The sequence below is a fragment of the Chlorocebus sabaeus genome, chromosome 7 (genome assembly GCF_047675955.1).
Source record: "Chlorocebus sabaeus isolate Y175 chromosome 7, mChlSab1.0.hap1, whole genome shotgun sequence".
Taxonomy (NCBI): domain Eukaryota; kingdom Metazoa; phylum Chordata; class Mammalia; order Primates; family Cercopithecidae; genus Chlorocebus; species Chlorocebus sabaeus.
The window spans coordinates 34413400-34434188 of NC_132910.1; the positions used below are offsets into that span (position 1 = coordinate 34413400).

Consider the following 20789-nt stretch of genomic DNA (forward strand, 5'->3'; position numbering starts at 1 on the left):
ATCTCCTCTCACCTGTAATGCATTCTACATAAAAGCTACATGTACAGGATTTATCTTCTGAAGTATATCTCTGAGGTTGTCATTCTCCTACACTAAGTTACATTTTCTGTTAACTCTTAAGGCCTTTTGCAGCAAGGCCCCACTGAATAGATCCTTCCAACTTCACCTCCAGTGATTCTTAAACTGTAAGTTCCCTGAGGTAGTGATATTGAGGTTATTTTATCCACTATCCCTAGCATACTATATGACACATAATAGACACCCAATAATAATGTTTGAAAAAGCAGTGAAAATCGGCCGGGCGCGGTGGCTCACGCCTGTAATCCCAGCACTTTGGGAGGCCGAGGCAGGTGGATCATGAGGTGAGGAGATCGAGACCATCCTGGCTAACATGGTGAAACACCATCTCTACTAAAAATACAAAAAATTAGCCAGGTGCAGTCGTGGGCGCCTGTAGTCCCAGCTACTCAGGAGGCTGAGGCAGGAGAATGGCTGAACCCGGGAGGTGGAGCTTGCAGTGAGCTGAGATCTCACCACTGCCCTCTAGCCTGGGCAACACAGTGAAACTCTGTCTCGAAATAAAAAAAAAACAAAAAGTAGTAAAAATCTATAATACTCTACCCCCCAAAAATGAACACTGGACTATCTCTGGTGGTATAATTCTTGCTTCATTTCTTTCTAACACATTTTTAATTATTAACACACAATTGTTCTAACCAGGACAATATGAAAACTGGTCTTTAAAGACAATCACAAAGAATCACAAAGAGACAATAGCCCTCTGTGATTAAAAGAAAGTCAATGAAAAAGCTTTTTAATCCCCCTATTTTAATTACTTTTAAAATCCTTAGTCTTGCTACTAAGTCAGCAGCTATAAGGCATGGGTTAAATAACTGCAACATAAAAACTGTAATTTTAAAAAGACAAAACCAAATACCTACTGAATAATACGGCATCAGACAAATTATTTTTTAAAAATAATCATTATCATTATCATTAAATCTTCTGAGTACCTCTCAGGTATTTGTCCTAAAAAATTTTTTGGGTCTCTTATTCTTCTAGTAAGTGAAAGCCAGACATCCAAACTATACACACCCATTCACACAAAATTTTTCCCCTCTAAGTACACTACAAAATTTGTGATAAATGACACACTGTGGCAAAGTGTGTTCATATATACTCTCTGTAGACAATTTGAATAAGGAAATAATATCACATATACTCTCTGAAGACAATTTGAATAAGGAAATTTAGGGCTAATCATAAACATTACCCATGGGCATTCCTCAAATACTAATCTCTCTGTTCATTATACACTCAATTTCATTGACTCAAAAAAGCTTGGGGAAAAGCATAGGGTCCAAATTAACAAACAAAAATTTTTTTGCCCAGCCTAAACATTTGTTTCACATGTAACTTTTCTGTAACACTAGTGTTGTGTGCAAGGACAGAGACTCCTTAGGGGTCTTTCAGCATAACCTAAAACTTACATGGGTCTTTAGATAACCTAATAAAACAGTGGCTGTTATAGTCAATCAATACAGCTCTCTAAACAAAGGGCTAGGCTAAACACTCCAGCATTTAGAAATAACAGAGGTCTCAATTTATCTTTACCAACTTAATGTACTCACAACAAATGCTTGCGTCACACCATCACAACTCTCCCTAACAATGAAGGTAAAACTCAGGACCAAAAGAGAGCTCCTAAAGCTGTATTTCATTTGCATTATAAAATCTACCGCAAAATTTTTCATAACTTTACTCTCCGAATTCATGAACTAGAGTGGCGGGGGCAGGAGGGTGGGTATAGAGAACTTCCCTGAAAAGCATGGGTACAAAATATGACTGACAGTATCTCAATTGTTATTTGCCAAATGGCAGAGGCAAAGAGGTTACTCTATGGATAACAGAGCATTAAAAAATTTTTTTCTAATTCTTACAAAACTGGCCCCTATTCTATAAAATGTGAACATCCACACCCCAACAAGTTACAGACTAGGATCTAAGGCACAGACCTTAAATGCAGAATAAAATGCCAATGCTCTGCCTCCCTAAAGAAACATACAACCCCAAGAACTGCTGAACACCATCAAAGCAACACCCGCCAGAGTGGCTGTTTTAAAAATTGTATCAGGAAATCATGCTAAGTGCTAGCGGTTCCTCTAGGCCTCAGCAGCAGCCTTAGGTATAAGAGCAAACTGGAGCCCTCTTAACACTCAAAGAATAATGTTGATGTCATGACGAGGCTACTGATTCTTCGCACTCCGGACAAGTCATTCCTTGATCCCCAGCGCAGTTCTTTCCCCACCCACCCCCATTCCCCCAAATAAAGAGATCTCCAGACAGAGAAGCCCTCGGGTACCCCCTCCTCCTCTACCTCCAGCGGCTGCCGCTTTCTCCTCCCTCGGGCTCCGAGGTGGGGGCTCCAGAAGGTCCTGGGCAATCCCGAGCCCCGGCGGGGCTTGTTTTGCCCGTGCACGATAGCTCTGGCCAACAGCTTCCTTTCCCAGTTTGTCCAAACTGGAGCGCTTCAGGATACCCGGGGCCCGAGAAGGGACCTGGGGTGGCGACGTCGCCGCCGCCGCCGCCTCTGGTATGTCAGGGGCCGGGATTGTATTTCGAAAGATCCGCCATTTTCACCTCGTCATCACCATCACAGCTCAGCAGCTTCCCCGACAGCCGGAGCCCGGGCCGCCGCCGCCGCCGCCACCACCAGTAACCTCCCCCTTCCTCCTCCCCTCCCCGCCCGCCCCTCCCGGGAGGCGCACACCCACATATCCGGGGAAGCCTCCCGCCGCCCCGCCAACCTTCAAACGCACAAGGGCCGTGCAAGTGCACACCGGCTACGCCGAGACCTTTCACCCCCGGGCGGAGCACGGGCCCCCGCAGGGACGCTAAAGGAAGTCGCGCCACCTGCGGGGTCCCAAGTCCGGCATATTTTTGTTTGCAAGACCAAAAGCCATGCGGAGGGTGGCATAAGGACAATAAAGAACCCAAACTCTTTTATTTTCAGAGCAGCAACTTGAGAGAGATGGTGGAATGCGTTTTATTCACTGTGGCTATCTCAGGTACCAAAAACACTGTGAAGACCCTTAATGTCATTCACCAACTTTGACATTTTACCCCACCCGCGGAACTACTTTGACAGGATGAGCTATTTCCATATGCATGTTCGACCTTTGACACCTTTGTCAATTACAGGCAGCAATCCTCATGCAGGTGAGGTGGTCAAAACACTTCATTTTAAAAAATAAAGTTCTGAGCTGTCTTCCTCTCCAACTTAATTTTATCTGGTCATTTCTGTCCATGAACACTGTGACTTCCAATCTGTCATCGGTTTAAGACGTCAAAGCGCAACTAGATTTAAAATGTATTGAACTAATTGTAGAAACATTCATGAATGATCAATTTCTAAAATATTGAAAATATAACTCTAAGCTAAAAGTATTTGCCAAATGTTTTTAGGATCTAAGTCATCAAATTAAAAAAAAAAATCTGTTGCTGATATATTTGTTCAATACAGTGAAAATAAACAGCTTGCTTCAGAACAAGACCCTAGAGTTACCTACTAGGTAAGTAAGAGTTACCAGCTCCTGTCATCAGTCAGTTGAATAAGTAACCAAAACAGAACAGAGGTAATTCTTAATCATTTAAAAAATAACAAAACATAAGCTGCAAGGCTTCTTCTGAGACCAACATTTTTAAAAAAAAAAAAAAAGGAAACTGGCTGCCTTTGTCAATTTCAGAAAGAGTTAACCAACCAAAAACTTAATTCTTTATCATTCAACTACAATATAAGCTCTGGGCAAACAGAATTTCAAGGCTGCGAACAGGGCCACTCTACTGTCTAAGTTAGTGTAAGAAGATTAAGGTTGAAGTTGAAAAAGTCATTTCATTTCCCTACCTTGTTTCAATGGCAACTCCATATAAAAGTCGGTAGATTCAGCCTTCAACAAGGGCTGTCTACCACCCACCCCAATTGCTGTTTTTATATGCAGACTGCCAGATGCTGAGAGTATAAAGTGTTATCAGTTACTTCATCTTTAAACTTCATTTCCCCACTGACGGCCCCGTCCATCCGCACTCTGCTTGGTTGTTTACCGTTGCTGGCCAAGCTAAGTGCCGGCCCGCTCCCTTCCCCCGTGCACCTCGGGAACATTATGACATTTGGCTGGTGGGCTTCGCGAGGAAAACGGACACGCACGAACAAGAGCCTGTACAAAGGGGCATAGGAAGAACGCGGCGGCGGGCAGTAGGGAGAGGAGGGACTGGCACAAAATGACACAGCAGCAAAACCGGTTCCCAGAAACCCGGGGCCGCCACGGCCGGCTTGTTGGGTCGTGCAGTGTGCGTGTCAACAGCCGCGGGAGCCCTTCCTCCAGACCGCCAGGCAGGCGGCTGGCCGAGCGCTGGCCCTGCCGGGTGACAGCCACCCTCCCGGGAGCCGGCGGGAAGAGACGGAGCCCCGAGGATCCTCCGCCCCCCGCAGCCCAGGGAAGGGGCGCGGCTGACCCCGCTGGCGGGTTCCCGCTCCCCGCCAAGGCCCACCGGCCCGGGCTCCCGGAGGGAGCGGTCCAGCGCTCTCCGCCCGCGCAGCCACTCGCAGCGGGGGCCGGTTCCCCCTTCCCGCCCGCCCGCCCAGTAGCCCCCATCCCGGCGGCTGACACTCACCAAAGCCGGCGGCGCCGCCGCCTCCTGGTCGCGCGGCGCTCCCTGGGCTCCCAGCAGCAGCGGCGGCGGCGGCGCCTCCGAGACACAGACCAGGGTTTGTTCAAAATCACGCGCCCAGCGCCATTCCACCGCCGCATCCCATAATACGCCGGGCCCTCCCCGCCCGCGCGCCCCTCTCTGCCCGCCCCTGCGCTCAGCACCCCGCCCCACGGCCGGCTTCCTTCGCTCCGCCTCTTCCGCGGTGCCTCGCCCCTCCCCTTGGCAACCCGAGCCCGCGTTATTCCGCCCGGCTCCGCCGGGGCGCTGCAGCTCCACGTGACTCTGAGTGGCGCCCGGTCAAAGCGATCGCACGGAATGTTCCATCCCACTGAAGCTGGTGGGGGGAGGACCCGCATCGCGCTGCTGTTGGGAAAGACCGTCCCTTCGTCTAGCTTTCCTTGTTAGAAAGTGTGAGCTGTAGGTGCGACTTCCAGGATATCCCGCTGTTTGATGTGCTTGAGTGAGGAGGTGATCAGTAGTCACAAATGCCAAGTCACTGTGTTTTTAGGCACTAATTTTGCAGGGGTCGCTAAAAAGCCCCAGGGAGATCATTGAGAGTTAAACTTATTTTGAAAGAGACCTTTTGTTTTTTTCTTGCAACACACAGCTAAGACTAACACAGTCAAAATTATTTGTATTTAATCACCTTTTATTTTTTCCCGCGATTTATATGATATCCAAATACGGAGTCGGATGACCAGACGCTGAGAGATCATTCTGAGGGGAAAAAGAAAAATTATTCTGAGAGATTATTAACTGCTGTGTGTGAGACAAGCACTACAGATATGAAAAAATAGAAAATACAAGAGTGTAAATGTAAGATGGTGCGGTACAGTGTATAATTTGCTAATGGAGCACGGAGGACATACAGGTCAGCATCAGAGACTACCTAGGGAACACAATGGAGGAGGTGAAACTAGTGGAGGCAGCAATCACTTTGGAATCAAGCGGTACTGGTATTTAGTGGCACCTCCGTTTATTAGTGTATAACGTTTATTTTCCTATCCAGCAAATAAAAATAACGAAACTTCCCAGAATTCTGATGATTAAATAAAATGAAGGGTGCTAAGCAGGTACACCATCTCTGCCTAAAATGTTAGTTCCCTTGTGCCATAATCAACACCCAGTACCAGCCCAAACACTAATAGTCAGGATTTAACAAGGCAGATGTCATGAAATTAGCAAAGCCTTGAAAATGGTAAGGTCTGTGACATGTGCAAGGAATGTGATAAAGTTGAAAGACACAAAGGCTTTGTTGGAGATCAGCATTGTGAGCCCACTTTATGAGGAACCTTGAGAGCTAGTGTGAGAAATCCTCGTGGTAAAATGATTGATGGTACTGTTGGCGCACCACTGGAAGGAAGAAGAGAGTGAGATGGGGTACCAAAAACTGGCTAGATTTTAGAGAGACCAAACAAATCTCAAAATAGGGAGACCCTTTCCCAGTTTATTCCACAAGGCAGCATAACTCTCATACTAAAACCCAAGACAAACAGTGCCCAAAAAAGAGAAGGGAAACTTCCTTTCTCACTATGATTTTGTTATGAAGGGAAAATTGATTATTTAGATGTTATTGGTCTGGTGCTGTGGCTCACACCTGTAATCGCAGGACTTTGGGAGACCGAAGCAGGAGGATGGGTTGAGGCCAGGAGTTTGAGACCAGCCTGGGCAACATAGTGAGATTCCATCTCTACAAAATAATTTTTTTAAAAATAAAAAGAGTTAAGATGTTATCAGACCAGGTGCAGTGGCTCACACCTGTAATCCCAGCGCTTTGGGAGGCTGAGGCAGGTGGATCACCTGAGGTCAGGAGTTTGAGACCAGCCTGGCCAACATGGGGAAACCCTGTCTCTACTAAAAATACAAAAATTAGCCAGGCATGGTGGCATGCGCCTGTAGTACCAGCTACTCAGGAGGCTGAGGCAGAAGAATCACTTGAACCCGAGAAGCAGAGTTTGCAGTGAGCCGAGGTCATACCAGTGCACTCCAGCCTGAGTAACAGAGTGAGACTCTCAAAAAAAAAAGATGTTATCAAATTCCAGCAATGTGGTAGTAAAAAGAATTTACAAGCCGGGCGTGGTGGCTCATGCCTGTAACCCGGGCACTTTGGGAGTCTGAGGCAGGTGGATCACGAGGTCAGGAGATTGAGACCATCCTGGCTAACACGGTGAAACCCCGTCTCTACTAAACACATTTAAAAAAATTAGCCGGGCGTGGTGGCGGGCGCCTGTAGTCCCAGCTACTCAGGAGGCTGAGGCAGGAGAATGGCGTGAACCTGGGAGGCAGAGGTTGCAGTGAGCCGAGATCACGCCACTGCACTCCAGCCTGGGCAACAGAGCCAGACTCCGTCTCAAAAAAAAAAAAAAAGAAAAAGAATTTACATCATAACAAAGTATGTGGTTTAACATAAACAGTGATCTAACATTAAGAAATCTACAAGTATAATTTATTAGACTGAAGGAGAAAAACCAAATGATAGTCTCTAGAGATACACTGTATAACATTCAACAACCACTCTGAATTTTTTTTTTTTTTTTTTGAGACAGTCTCACCCTTTCACCCAGGCTGGAGTGCAGTGGTGCGATCTCGGCTCACTGCAACCTCCACCTCCCGGGTTCACGCCATTCTCCTGCCTCAGTCTACTGAGTAGCTGGGACTACAGGCGCCCGCCACCAAGCCCAGCTAATTTTTTTGTATTTTTAGTAGAGACGGGGTTTCACTGTGTTAGCCAGGATGGCCTTGATCTCCTGACCTCGTGATCTGCCCACCTTGGCCTCCCAAAGTGCTGGGATTACAAGTGTGAGCCACCGCGCCCAGCAACCACTCTGAATTTTTAAAATTCTTAGTAAACTAGAAATAAAAGAATGTTTCCTTAATTGGAGCAAGATAATCATCAGAGAGCAACACCATACATTTCAGTGAAATGGCAGAGGCATTCACCTTAAAATCAGAGACTCAACAAGGAGGCAGGGATATAGTAGCTATTATTTACCATTTTTGAGGGTGTCCTAGCTAAGTTAAATAAGAAAAAAAGAAAGAAGAGGTGTAATATATGGGAAGAAGGAGACTAAATGGTCCTTATTAAAAACAATCAGGCCGGGGGCGGTGGCTCAGGCCTGTAATCCCAGCACTTTGGGAGGCCGAGAGGCCGAGGCAGGTGGATCACGAGGTCAGGGGTTCCAGACCAGCCTGACCAACATAGTGAAACCCTGCCTCTACTAAAAATACAAAAATTAGCTAGGCGTGGTGACGGACACCTGTAATCCCGGTTACTCAGGAGGCTGAGGCAGGAGAATTACTTGAACCCGGGAGGTGAAGTTTGCAGTGAGCCAAGATGGTGCCACTGCATTCCAGCCTGGGCGACAGAGTGAGACTCTGTCTCAAAAAATAAAAATAAAAATAATAATCGTAGAGGCCAGGCGCAGTGGCTGACGCTGTAATCCCAACACTTTGAGAGGCTGGGGTAGGTGGATCATGAGGTCAGGAGTTCAAGACCAGCCTGGCCAACATGGTGAAACCCCATCTCTAATAAAAATACAAAAATTAGCCAGGTGTGGTGGCAGGCTCCTGTAATCCCAGCCACTCAGGAGGCTGAGGCAGGAGAATAGCTTGAATCCGGGAGGCAGAGGTTGCAGTGAGCTAAGATCACACTGTTGCACTCTAGCCTGGGACAGAGCAAGATTCCATCTAAAAATAAAAATAAATAAATAAAAATAAAAATAATCATAAATAGTTATTTTTCCTGTTTTTGTTTGGTATTGTTTTGTTTTTTGAGTCTTGCTCAGGCCAGGCTGGAAGGCAGTTCCTCGATCTCGGCCTACTGCAACTTTCGCCTCCTGGGTTCAAGTGATTCTCCTGCCTCAGGCAGAGTCCCAAGTAGCTGGGATTACAGGCTCAGGGTCCACCACACACAGCTAATTTTTTTTTTCATATTTTTAGTAGAGATGGGGTTTCACCATGTTGGCCAGGTTGGTCACGAACTCCTGACCTCACATGATCCACCCTCCTCAGCCTCCCAAAGTGTTGGGATTTCAGGTGTGAGCCACCGCATCCGGCCTCATAAAGAGTTCATTTTAAAAGCCCTTATTAAAAATAATCATAAAGAGTTCAAAGTGTTACAGTAAATTGCTTGGCACCTGGAGCCAGACGGCCTAGGCTTAAATCCTGGCCCTCCACATAATAGCTCTGTGAACTTGGGCAACTTTCCTCTTGTGTCTTAGTGTCCTTATCTGTAAATTGAGAATAGTGCATACATCACAAGGTTATTGTGAAAATTAATGAGGTAATATGTGTAAAACACTGAGAACAGTGCCTGGCATATAGTAAGTGCCCAATGTCTGAAAGCTATTAATAATCAAAACTAAATAGAGTCTAAATCTAATCTAATCTTTTACTATTTTTCTTTTTTTTTCGAGACAGAGTCTCTCTCTGTTGCCCAAGCTGGAGTGCAGTGGCGCAATCTTGGCTCACTGCAACCTCCACCTTCCAGGTTCAAGTGATTCTCCTGCCTCAGCCTTCCAAGTAGCTGGGACTACAGGGGCGTGCCACCACATCCGGCTAATTTTTTGTGTTTTTAGTAGAAATGGGGTTTCACTGCGTTAGCCAGGATGACCTCTGTCTTCTGACCTCATGATCCACCTGCCTCAGCCTCCCAAAGTGCTGGGATTACAGGCGTGAGCCACTGCGACCGGCCTTACTTTCTCAAATAAATAATTTTAGGTCAGATGCAGTGGCTCATGCCTATAATCCCAGCACTTTGGGAGGCCGAGGCAAGTGGATCACCTGAGGTCAGGAATTCCAGACCAGCCTGCCCAGTATGGTGAAACCCTGTCTCTACTAAAAATACAAAATATTAGCTGGGCGTGGTGGTGCGTGCCTGTAATCCCAGCTACTAGGGTGGCTGAGGCAGGAGAATCACTTGAACCCGGAAGGCAGAGGTTGCCATGAGCCGAGATCCCACCACTGCACTCCAGCCTGGGCGACAAAATAAGACTCTGTCTCAAAAAAAAAAAAAAAAAAAAAAAAAAGCCTGTTCAACATAGCAAGACCTTGTCTCTACAAAATAAACATTTAAAAATTAGTTGGGCATGGTGAAACATACCTGTAGTCCCAGCTACGTGGGAGCTAAGACAGAAGATTGCTTGAACCCAGCAGTTTAAGGTTGCAGTGAACTATAATTGCACCACAGAACCCCAGCCTGGGCAACAGCGAGACTCTGTCCCAAACAAACAAACAAAGAAAACAAACAAACAAACACCAAAAACCTCTGCTATTCAAACATCTATTTCAGAAGAAACTCTGTGCTTTACATTTGCATGATGGTGTTTCCAGATGAACTAAAAACATTTATTCAGCAAATATTTGTTGATTATCTACTGGATCCCAACGTCTGTGCAAGGCACTAAAAATAATGTGGTGAACAAGACAGCACAATTTTGTCCAATGGAACATTCTGCAATGGTGGAACTATTCTGCACTATCTGATACTGTAGCCACTAGCCACATGTGGCCAGAGTGGTGGTTTATGTCCATAATCCCAGCACTCTGGGAGGCTGAGGCTGGAGGATCACTTGAGCCCAGGAGTTCAAGACCAGTCTTGGCAACATAGTGAGAAGCACTCTCTACAAAAAAAAAGTGATATAAAAAAATTAGCCAGGCATGGTGGTACATGCCTAAAGTCCTAGCTACTTGGGAGGCTGAAGTGAGAGGATGGTCTGAGCCCAGGAGTTCAAGGTTACAGTGAGCCATGATCACACCATTGTACTCCAACCTGGATGACAGAATGAGACCCTGTCTCTATAAAAAATAAATAGACAGTATTGGACAGTTCTAGAAGACATGACAGATAATAAACAAGAAAAAAAATCAGAGCTTTTTAAATAAACAGAGGAGGTTTCTGAGGAAAATATTAATATAAAAAAAGACAGGAGGCCGGGCACAGTGGATCACACCTGTAATCCTAGCACTTTAGGAGGCCAAGGCAGGTAGATCACCTGAGGTCAGGAGTTTGAGACAAGCCTGACCAACATGGCAAAACCCCGTCTCTACTAAAAATACAAACATTAACTGGGCGTGGTGGCGCACGCCTGTAATCCCAGCTACTCGGGAGGCTGAGACAAGAGAATCGCTTGAACCTGGAAAGTGAAGGTTGCAGTGAGCAGAGATGGCGCCATTGCACTCCAGCCTGGGTGACAAGAGCAAAACTCCGTCTCAAAAAATAAATAAATAAATAAATAAAGACAGGAGTATGGAGATATGAGCAGGGTAGAATCATCAGAAAAAAAATAAAAAGGTATCACTGGTTATCTATTATGTGCCAGGTATACTGTTAGGTACATAGTATACACTAATAAAATTTTCTTAAAATAGGTTAGTTTTCAAAAGATTATTCAGAAGATCCTTTGTTCTTGAGTTTGTTTTTCATAAATCCCAGATGTCTCTAATACAAGCAGTTAACATGTATAAGTAAGAGTAATTATCACCTTTGTTTCTTTTTCATTATGATATAATTCTTTTTACAACAGGCACATAATTTCTTACCAATGATTTCAAAATCCAAGATGTTTTGAAAACTAAAAGGTTTCTGAAAGCTTATGGCAAGCTTATTTATTGGGAAAACCTGGTCCAATATGACATAAGGCATTAATATTCTTAATTCCATTTAGTGTCAATATTCACATATGTTAGTGTAGAAATCTCAGTGTGTTTAATTGTGGGATTTGATTATGACCAAAGGGATTGGAAGGAACTTTCTGGGGTGTTGGGAATGTTCTTGACCCTGACTGTGTTTGTACAAGGGTATACAATGGCCTAAATTCATTGGGTATACTTAAATGGATGCATTTTAGCATATGTAAATTATACCCCATTAAAACTGGTTTTAATATTTAAAAAATGAGAATGTTAAAATGGTTTCTGCATGTTCTTCTCTAAAATCCAAAATATTTTCAATTCCAAAGCACATTTGCCCCCAAAGGTTTTGAATAAGGGAATGCAGACTGGTTCACTTTGAACATACCCCAAGTTTTTCACTTTGTATAATATAATGTGATTAGTAATGTCAAGCCACCCAAAAAATAAAATCAACCACTAAAATAATCTGTTGATGGCAGGTAGGATTCACTTGCTTTTCCTCTCACAGTAAGATTTATTTGTCTATGTAATAGAGGTTTTTGTTTGCTTATTTTTCTAATTAGAAGGATAGAAGTAGAGGATTCTCTGTAATGTTCTGATGTACTTGTGCTACTAGGGGTATAACCACTTCTGTGGTTAGGAGTGGGTTCCCTTGAAGGAAGTAGATATGGTTAATGTCAGTCATCCTGAGAAGAGAGAAACACATTTTGAGATATGATACAGGAGCTCATTCTGAGAGGAAAATGGTTACTCTCTGTAAGCCTTGGTCATCTGGATCTGGACACAAAGCATGTAATGTGTTTGAAGGAATGTACCTTTTTTTTTTTTTTTTTAGTTTGCTAATCAGCTGACTTGATAATGTGCCCATCTTTTTACCCAGCAGGAGAAGAAGATATCTGCCCCTAGAGAGACTGGAAACTAGGTAGAGGCTTTATTACAAAACACCTTAAAATTCTTCATGGCTTATAAACACAAGCATTTATTTTTCTCATGAATTGGCTAGGTTCACAGATCTAGGCTGGGCTCAGCTAGGCCAGGTTAGAACCCAGACTTATGGTTGGGTTCCACATATCTTAATTCTGGGGCCCAAGCTGATAGGGCATTAGCAACCTGGGGTATGCTTTCTTCTAGTGGTTCCCAAGAGCATAGCAGTGAATGGAAATATGATGTCCTTTTTATTTTTTTTATTTTTGTTTTTTGAGACAGAGTCTCGCTTTGTCACCCAGGCTGGAGTGCAGTGGTACAGTCTCAGCTCACTGCAATCTCTGCCTCCTGGATTCAAGTGATTCTCCTGCCTCAGCCTGCCAAGTTGCTGGGACTATAGGTGTGCACCACCATGCCCGGCTAATTTTTTACTTTTTGTAGAGACAGAGTTTCACCCTATTGGCCAGGCTGGTCTTGAAGTCCTGTCCTCAAGCAATCCACTCGCTGCCTCAGCCTCTCAAAGTGCTGGGATTACAGGCATAAGCCACCGAACCTTGCCCATGATGTCCTTTTTAAGGCTACCCTATCCCCAACCAACTGGTGCACTGTAACTTTGGTCCACATTACATTGTCCAAAACAAGTCCTATGTCCAAAGCCCAACATCAGTGAGGTGGAAAAAATATATTCTTTCTACTCTATTCAAAGGTACTGCAAAGGTACATGCAAAATGTGTAGCTATATCATTCTAGCACAGAGAGGAAATAAAGATTTGGGAGCAATGATCCAAACTACAAAAGATAACTATAAAGACCCTTGGGTGTGTTGCATGATAGGAGAGGATTAGAATATGTTAACATCTTTTTTTTTTTTTTTTTTTTGAGACGGAGTCTCACTCTGTTGCCCAGGCTGGAGGGCAATGGCGTGATCTCAGCTCACTGCAACCTCCACCTCCCAGATTCAAGCAATTCTTCTGCCTCAGCCTCCTGAGTAGCTGGGACTACAGGCACGTGCCACCACTTTTGGCTAATTTTAGTATTTTTAGTAGAGACAGGGTTTCACTGTGTTAGCCAGGATGGTCTTGATCACCTGACCTCGTGATCCGCCCACCTCAGCCTCCCAAAGTTCTGGGATTACAGGCTTGAGCCACTGTGCCCAGCCCAACATCTTAAACTCTCCGTGAAAACACCCTTTTCTTTGACATAGAAAAGTAACTGGTCTTATGTAAACTACTATGCCTATATAGCATTAATTTTCTTATCCAATCAAACTACTGCTCTTTGCTCCTCCAGTGTAAAACTTCTGGGGCCTGGAACTCACAAAGCTACCCACAAAACTCTCTGCTACATAATTATAACTTCCTAACTATAGTAACTAAGCTGCTTTCAGTCGCTTATACTTTATATCTCATAAAATGAATAGCATAGAAATAGGCTTTTCTAAGAGTTCTACAGAGAAAAGATGTCATCAAAGACATTGACTTCGTTTGCATGCCACCATCCTCAAGGTTTTCCCTTCATTCTTAGGCTTGCTTTCTCATGGTTGTCATCTAGTATCATACATAGAAATACTACATACAGCCAGGTGCGTTGGCTCATGCCTAGCACTTTGGGAGGCCGAGACAGGCAGACTGCCTGAGCTCAAGAGTTTGAGACCAGCCTGGGCAACATGGTGAAACCCCATCTCTACTAAAATGCAAAAAATCAACAGGGCATGGTGGCAGTCACCTGTAATCCCAACTACTCAGGAGGCTGAGGCACGAGAATTGCTTGAACCTGGGAGGGAGGTTGCAGTGAGCCCAGATTGTGCCACTGCACTCCAGCCTGGGCAACAAAGCAAACTGTCTCAAAAAGAAACAAAGAAAGAAAAAATACTACACACAATACACAGCTATCAGCCTCAGAGGAAGAGTATTCATCCCATGTGCTTCTTTCTATAAGCAAGTTAAACCTGCTCCCCAGAAGGCTCTCTATCATGATGTGCTGGTCAAACCTGGACCATATATGTGTTCTCAAACCATTCAGTAGCCCCCCCAAAAAAAAAAAAAAAAAAATTGGCCTAGAGCAGGGGTCAGCAAAGGAAGGCCCACAGGCCAAATCCAGCTCATTGCCTATTTTTGTCCAGACTGCAAGCTAAGAACGTATGTTTTACATTTTTAAAGGATTATAGAGGAAAAAGCAATAGCAGCAACTGCTGCAGTTGTTGCAACACTAAAGAGACCATATGTGGCCTAAATAAAAATCTTAGATTTTTGTCCAGCCCATAAGCTAAAAACATTTTTGGTTTTGATTTTTACACTTTGAAAGGACTGTAGAAGAAAAAGAAGCAGCAGCCACAGAGACCACATGTGGCCTAAAGTCTACATTTTTTATTTGGCCTTTTATAGAAAATGTTTGCAGTCTCTGGCATAAACTGTCATGATTCACCTGGGAGGTGAGGAAAGGCCATTGCCAGCATTGGGTCAGCCACATCATATGTGTGTAATTTCCTTTTGCTTTCCCTAACCCTGAGGAAAATCTTAACCACTGCTCAATGATCCTGTTTGATATGATTAGGCTTTGTGTCCCCACCCAAATCTCATCTTGAATTGTAATCCCCATAATCCCCATAATCCCCACGTGTCAAGGGAGAGACCAGGTGGGAGGTAACTGAATCATGGGAGCAGCTCCCCCACGCTGTTCTCATAATAGTGAGTGAGTTCTCACGAGATCTGATGGTTTCATAAGAGGCTCTTCCCTCTTTGCTCTGCACTGCTCCTTGCTGCCGCCTTGTGAAGTAGTTGCTTTGCTTCCCCTTTGCCTTTTGCCATGATTGTAATTTTCCTGAGGCCGCCCTAGTTGTGCTGAACTGAATAAATGAAACTTCTTTCCTTTATAAATTACCCAGTCTCAGTCATTAGAGAAAATGAAAACCACAATGAGATACCATCTCACGCCAGTTAGAATGGCGATCATTAAAAAGTCTGGAAACAACAGATGCTGGTGAGGATGCAGAGAAAGAGGAAAAGAGGAATGCTTTTACACTGTTGGTGGGAGTGTAAATTAGTTCAACCATTGTGGAAGGCAGTGTGGTGATTCCTCAAGGATCTAGAAATACCATTTGACCCAGCAATCCCATTACTGGGTATATACCCAAAGGATTATAAATCATTCTACTATAAAGACACATGTACACGTGTGTTTATTGCAGCACTATTTACAATAGCAAAGACTTGGAACCAACCCAAATGCCCATCAGTGATAGACCGGATAAATAAAATGTGGCACATTTACACCATGGAATACTATGTAACCATAAAAAAGAATGAGTTCATGTCCTTTGCAGGGACATAGATGAAGCTGGAAACCATCATTCTCAGCAAACTAACACAGGAACAGAAAACCAAACACTGCATGTTCTCACTCATAGTGGGGGTTGAACAATGAAAACACATGGACATAGGGAGGGGAATATCACATACCGGGGCCTGTCAGGGGATGGGGGGGAAGGGGAGGGATAGCATTAGAAGAAATACCTAATGCATGCTTAAACATAGATGACGGGTTGATAGGTGCAGCAAACCACCATGGCACATGTATACCTATGTATCTAACCTGAACGTTCAGCACATGTATCCCAGAACTTAAAGTAAAATTTAAAAATAAACAAATAAATAAATAACCCAGTTTCAGGCAGTTCTTTATAGCCATATGAAAATGGACTAATAAACTGTTATTCACTGCTGCTCAGGTAAATTAAAGGAAGAGTTAATGTCCACATGTGTGTCAGAATGTTATGAGAGAACCATGGCCATTAGTTTCTGTTTATGGGGGCAATAATGTTTAAGTGAATAATCCCCAAATGGAAGGGACATTTCAAGGGAGAAGCATCAGAATGTAAGGTCCAGAAGCCTTCCCTTCCACTGCTAGCATGTCACTCCATTACCTTCTGAGGTGTGTAATTTGTGACCAGAAGTCTGTTGTAATTTGTGACCAGAAGTCTGTTGTAATTCCTCTGTAAGTAATGTGCCTTTTTTTTTCTTTCTTTTTTTTTTTTTTTCTGACTGCCTTTAAGATTTTCTTTTTGGCTGGACACAGTGACTCATGCTTGTAATCCCAGCAATTTGGGAGGCTGAGGTGGGCAGATCACTTGAGGTCAGGAGTCTGAGACCAGCCTGGCCAACATGGTGAAACCCCATCTCTACTAAAAATACAAAAATTAGATGGGCATGGTGGTGGGCACCTGTAATCCAGCTACTCAGGAGGCTGAGGCAAGAGAATCGCTTGATCCTGGGAGGCGGAGCTTGCAGTGAGCTGAGATTGTGCCACTGCACTCCAGTCTGGGCGACAGAGTGAGACTCCATCTTAAAAAAAAGTTTTTGGATAATTCTTTGCTACTGTCTCTTCAAATCTTTTTTTCTGCATCATTTTTCCTCTCTTTTCTTTCTTGGATTCCAATTATACGTATGTTGAATCATTTTGTTCCACGGCTCTTGGAAATATTTTCTTTCTTAGTCTGTCTTAGTGTTGCTATAAAGAAATACCCAGCTGGGTGTGGTGGCTCCTGCCTGTAATCCCAGCACTTTGAGAGGCCGAGGTGGGTGGATCACGAAGTCAGGAGATTGAGACCATCCTGGCTAACACAGTGAAACCCCATCTCTACTAAAAACACAAAAAATTAGCTGGGCGTGGTAGTGGGTGCCTGTAGCCCCAGCTACTAGGGAGGCTGAGGCAGGAGAATGGTGTGAACCTGGGAGGTGGAGCTTGCAGTGAGCTGAGATTGCACCACTGCACTCTAGCCTGGGTGACAGAGTGAGACTCCATCTCAAAAAAAAAAAAAAAAAAAGAAATACCCAAGGCTGGGTAATTCATAAAGAAAAAAGGCTGATTTAGCTCACAGTTCTGCAGATTGTATAAGAAGCATGGAACCAGCATCTGCTCCTGGTGAGGGCTTCAGGCTGCTTCCACTCATGGAAGAAAGGGGAGGGAAGCCAGCATGTGCAGAGATCACATGGCAAGAGGAGACACAAGAGACTGAAGCGGGGAGGTGCCAGGTTCTTTTTAACAACCAGCTCTAATGGGAACTACTAGAGCAAGAACTCACTCATTACCATGAGGACAACACCACCCCAGTCATGAAGGATCTGTTGCCATTAGGCCCCGCCTTCAGCAATGGAGATCAAATTTCAACATGAAGTTTGAAGGAGTCAAACATCCAAACCACAGCACTCTCCCTTCTCTATCTGCTCCCACTTTTCTTTTTTTGAAATTTAGTTCTTTTAGTTTGGGCTCTTTCTCTTGACCTTCTTTAAGTTCCCTGATTCTTTCTTTGGCTGTGCTGAGTCTACTCATGAGCACATTGAAAACATTCTTTGTCTCTGTTGACACGTCTTTGTATTTTTAGCATTTCTTTTTAACATTTTCTTTTCATTTCTACCATCTGTTTTAATTCCTCATCTGTTCATTCATATTGTATACATTTTCCTTTTTTTCTTTTTTTTTTATTGAGATAAGGTCTCACTCTGTTGCCCAGGCTGGAGTACAGTGGCACAATCATGGCTCACTGCATCCTCAAACTTTCTGGGCTAAGAGGGTCCTCTCACCTCAGCCTTCCAAGTAGCTGGGACTACATGCATGTGCCACTATACTGACTAAATTTTTTGTGTGTATGTGTGTACTTTTTGTAGAGATGGGGTTTTGCCATGTTTCCCAGGTTGGTCTCAAACTCCTGAGCTCAAGCAATTCACCTGCCTTGGCCTCCCAAAGTGCTGGAATTACTGGTGTGAGCCACCATGCCTGGCCTACATTTTTTATTGAAACTTTAACACAGTACCATAATTTTCTTAAATTCCCTGTTGGATAGTCCCAACATCTTTGTTTTTTATTTTTAGAGACAGGGTCTCACTCTGTTGCCCAAGCTGGACGGCAGTGGCATGATCACAGCTCACTGCCTCAACCTCCTAGGCTCAAGCCATCCTCCCACCTCAGCCTCCCAAGTAGCTGGGACTACAGGTGCATGCCACCATGCCTGGCTAATTTTTGTATTTTTTTGTAGAGATAGAGTCTTGCCACATTGCCCAGGCTGGTCTCGACCTCCTGAAATCAAGCAATCTGCCTGCCTCAGCCTCCCAAAGTGCTGGGATTACAGGCATGAGAAAAAAATCTTAAGGCATCTAAGCAAAAAGAGTAAGTGACTTATAAGAGAAAGAAAATTGAGTGCAGTAGCTCATGACTGTAATCCCAGAGCTCTGGGGGGCTGAGGTGGGAGAACTGCTTGAGCCCAAGCATTCAAGGCCAGCCTGGGCAACAAAACAAGACCCTACCCTTACAAAAAATTTAAAGAATTAGCTGGATGTAGTGGCCAGCATGCCTGTAGTCCCAGCTACTTGGAAGGCTGAGGTGGGAGGACTGCTTGAGCCCAGAAGTTCAAGGCTGTAGTGACTATGATCATGCCACTGTACTCATATAATGCTATTATTTGAATGTTTATCCCCTCCAAAACTCATATTGAAACTTAATCCCCGATGTGGCATTATTGAGAGGTGGACCTTTAAGAGGTAACTGAGATCATGAGGTGTCTGTCCTCATTAATGGATTAATACATTAATGGGGTAATGCCTGGGTGATAGAGTAAGACCCTGTCTCTTAAAAAACACAGAGATAGAAAATTAAACTCTCATCAGATATTTCTTAGTGGTGCTTTATGCCAAAAAAAAAAAAAAAAAAAATGAAGCACCATACTTAAAGTTCTTAAGAAAAGTGAATCAAAGTTTATTATATCCAACAAGACTGATACAAACATAAAAGGCACAAGATGTTACCAATATTCAAGAACATGCAAGAATATGGATTCTGAGTCCTGTCTGAACAACCTATTAAAGAACTGCCTTCTTTAACAGAAAACCAAAGACTAGCGATATATCAATAAAAGAGCTGATGGTGAACATTCAATATGTAGTGCTTACTGACCTAAGAATACATGAAGATTAGCTGGGCGTGGTGGCTCATGCCTGTAATCCCAGCATTTTGGGAGGTCAAGGCAGGCAGATCATGAGGTCAAGATCGAGCCCATTCTGGCCAACATGGTGAAACCTCGTCTCTACTAAAAATACAAAAATTAGCTGGGTGTGGTGGCAGGAGCCTGTAGTCCTAGCTACTTGGGAGGCTGAGGCAGGAGAATTGCTTGAACCTGAGAGGTGGAGGTTGCAGTGAGCCAAGATCACACCACTGCACTCCAGCCTGGAGACACAGTGAGACTCTGTCTCAAAAAAAAAAAAAAAGAAAGAAGAAGAAAAGAAAAGAATACATGATGATTAAAAGGAAGAAAATAAGGCCAGGTGCCATGGCTCACACCTGTAATCCCAGCATTTGGGGAAGAAAGGCAGGTGGATTGCTTGAACTCAAGAGTTTGAGACCAGCCTGGGCAACGTGGTGAAACCCTGTCTCTACAAAAGGTTGAAACATTAGCCAGGCATGGTGATGGGTGAGGCGTGCCTGTAGTCGCAGCTACTCGGGAGGCTGAGGTGGAAGGATCACTTGAGCCCAGGTGGTCAAGGCTACAGTGACCTGAGATCATGGCACTGAACTCCAGTTGGGACAACAGAGTGAGACCCTATCTCAAAAAATAAAAAAAGGGAGACAATATAGTTTGTAATGGCTATATGTGCTTACAATATGGCTATTATAATAGGAAATGTGGGAAAATATTTAACTGTTATCAGTAATCATATTGGGGATGGTAGTATAAGTATTGTTATTCTGAGGCTGTTGTGTGTATAATGTGGATGAATAAAATGAGTAATTGTGGAATATTCCTTATGTGCTGTGAACCTGGATTCTGGGTGTGGAAATAAGGTGATACAGATGTAATACAGAAGAGGTTAAGTAAAACAACCTAAATTGGAATTGTCAGTATGCCCTCATGAATCATTTCACCCTTAAAATATGTACAGATTTCCTAGTTCTGTCCTACAAAAAGGTCTCCAAATGACTGATATAGTAGCAATGAGCCTCCTTAGCACTTGGACTGTTATTTATAACTATCATCCCCACTAAAAGGAAAAAGGCTTCTTGGAGAAATGACCAATTCTAGATCTAGGCAGGAAACACCAGATGACTCTAAAACCAACTGTCACACAGCACTAGCAACACAATGAGTAAGTATAGAGGAAGGAGTCACACGCAGAAAACAGTACAGTACCGTATGGACAATACTTGTGCTCTTTTCCCTTTGATAGTGAGGCGTATTTGGGCTGGGCACAGTGGACGTAAAGTAGAATATGTGTCAGGAAAGAGGCTTCTGGATAACTTTTTTATCTTTGTAGGGAAGTTGTGAGAAGGTAGAGACCATCTAGTAGACTGCAACAACAGGAGATTCCTGGCCAAGGAAATGGCCTTGCTCGTGAGGGTAATTCATACAATGCTATTGTTTGAATGTTTATCCCCTTCAAAACTCATGTTGAAAGTGATTCCCTAATGTGACATTATTGAGAGGTGGACCTTTAAGAGGTGACTGGATCATAAGGGGTCTGCCCTCATGAATGGAT

At 43.9% G+C, this 20789-nt stretch overlaps 1 protein-coding gene across 5 annotated transcripts in view; it reads right to left on the reverse strand.

Annotated features, from left to right (window-relative positions):
* The window catches only part of LIN54 (lin-54 DREAM MuvB core complex component), a 90574-nt gene extending 85749 nt beyond the window's left edge, over nt 1–4825 (reverse strand). For 3 of the 5 annotated variants that reach the window (XM_007999091.3, XM_037989508.2, XM_007999088.3), the window contains exon 1: nt 4672–4825. The gene's annotated coding sequence lies outside the window, so the exon portion shown is untranslated. Of the gene's footprint in view, nt 1–2377; nt 2635–4671 lie in introns of those variants that run through there. The other 2 variants (XM_007999093.3, XM_007999089.3) reach the window with 1 other exon arrangement.
* Between the last annotated feature and the right edge of the window lie 15964 nt (nt 4826–20789).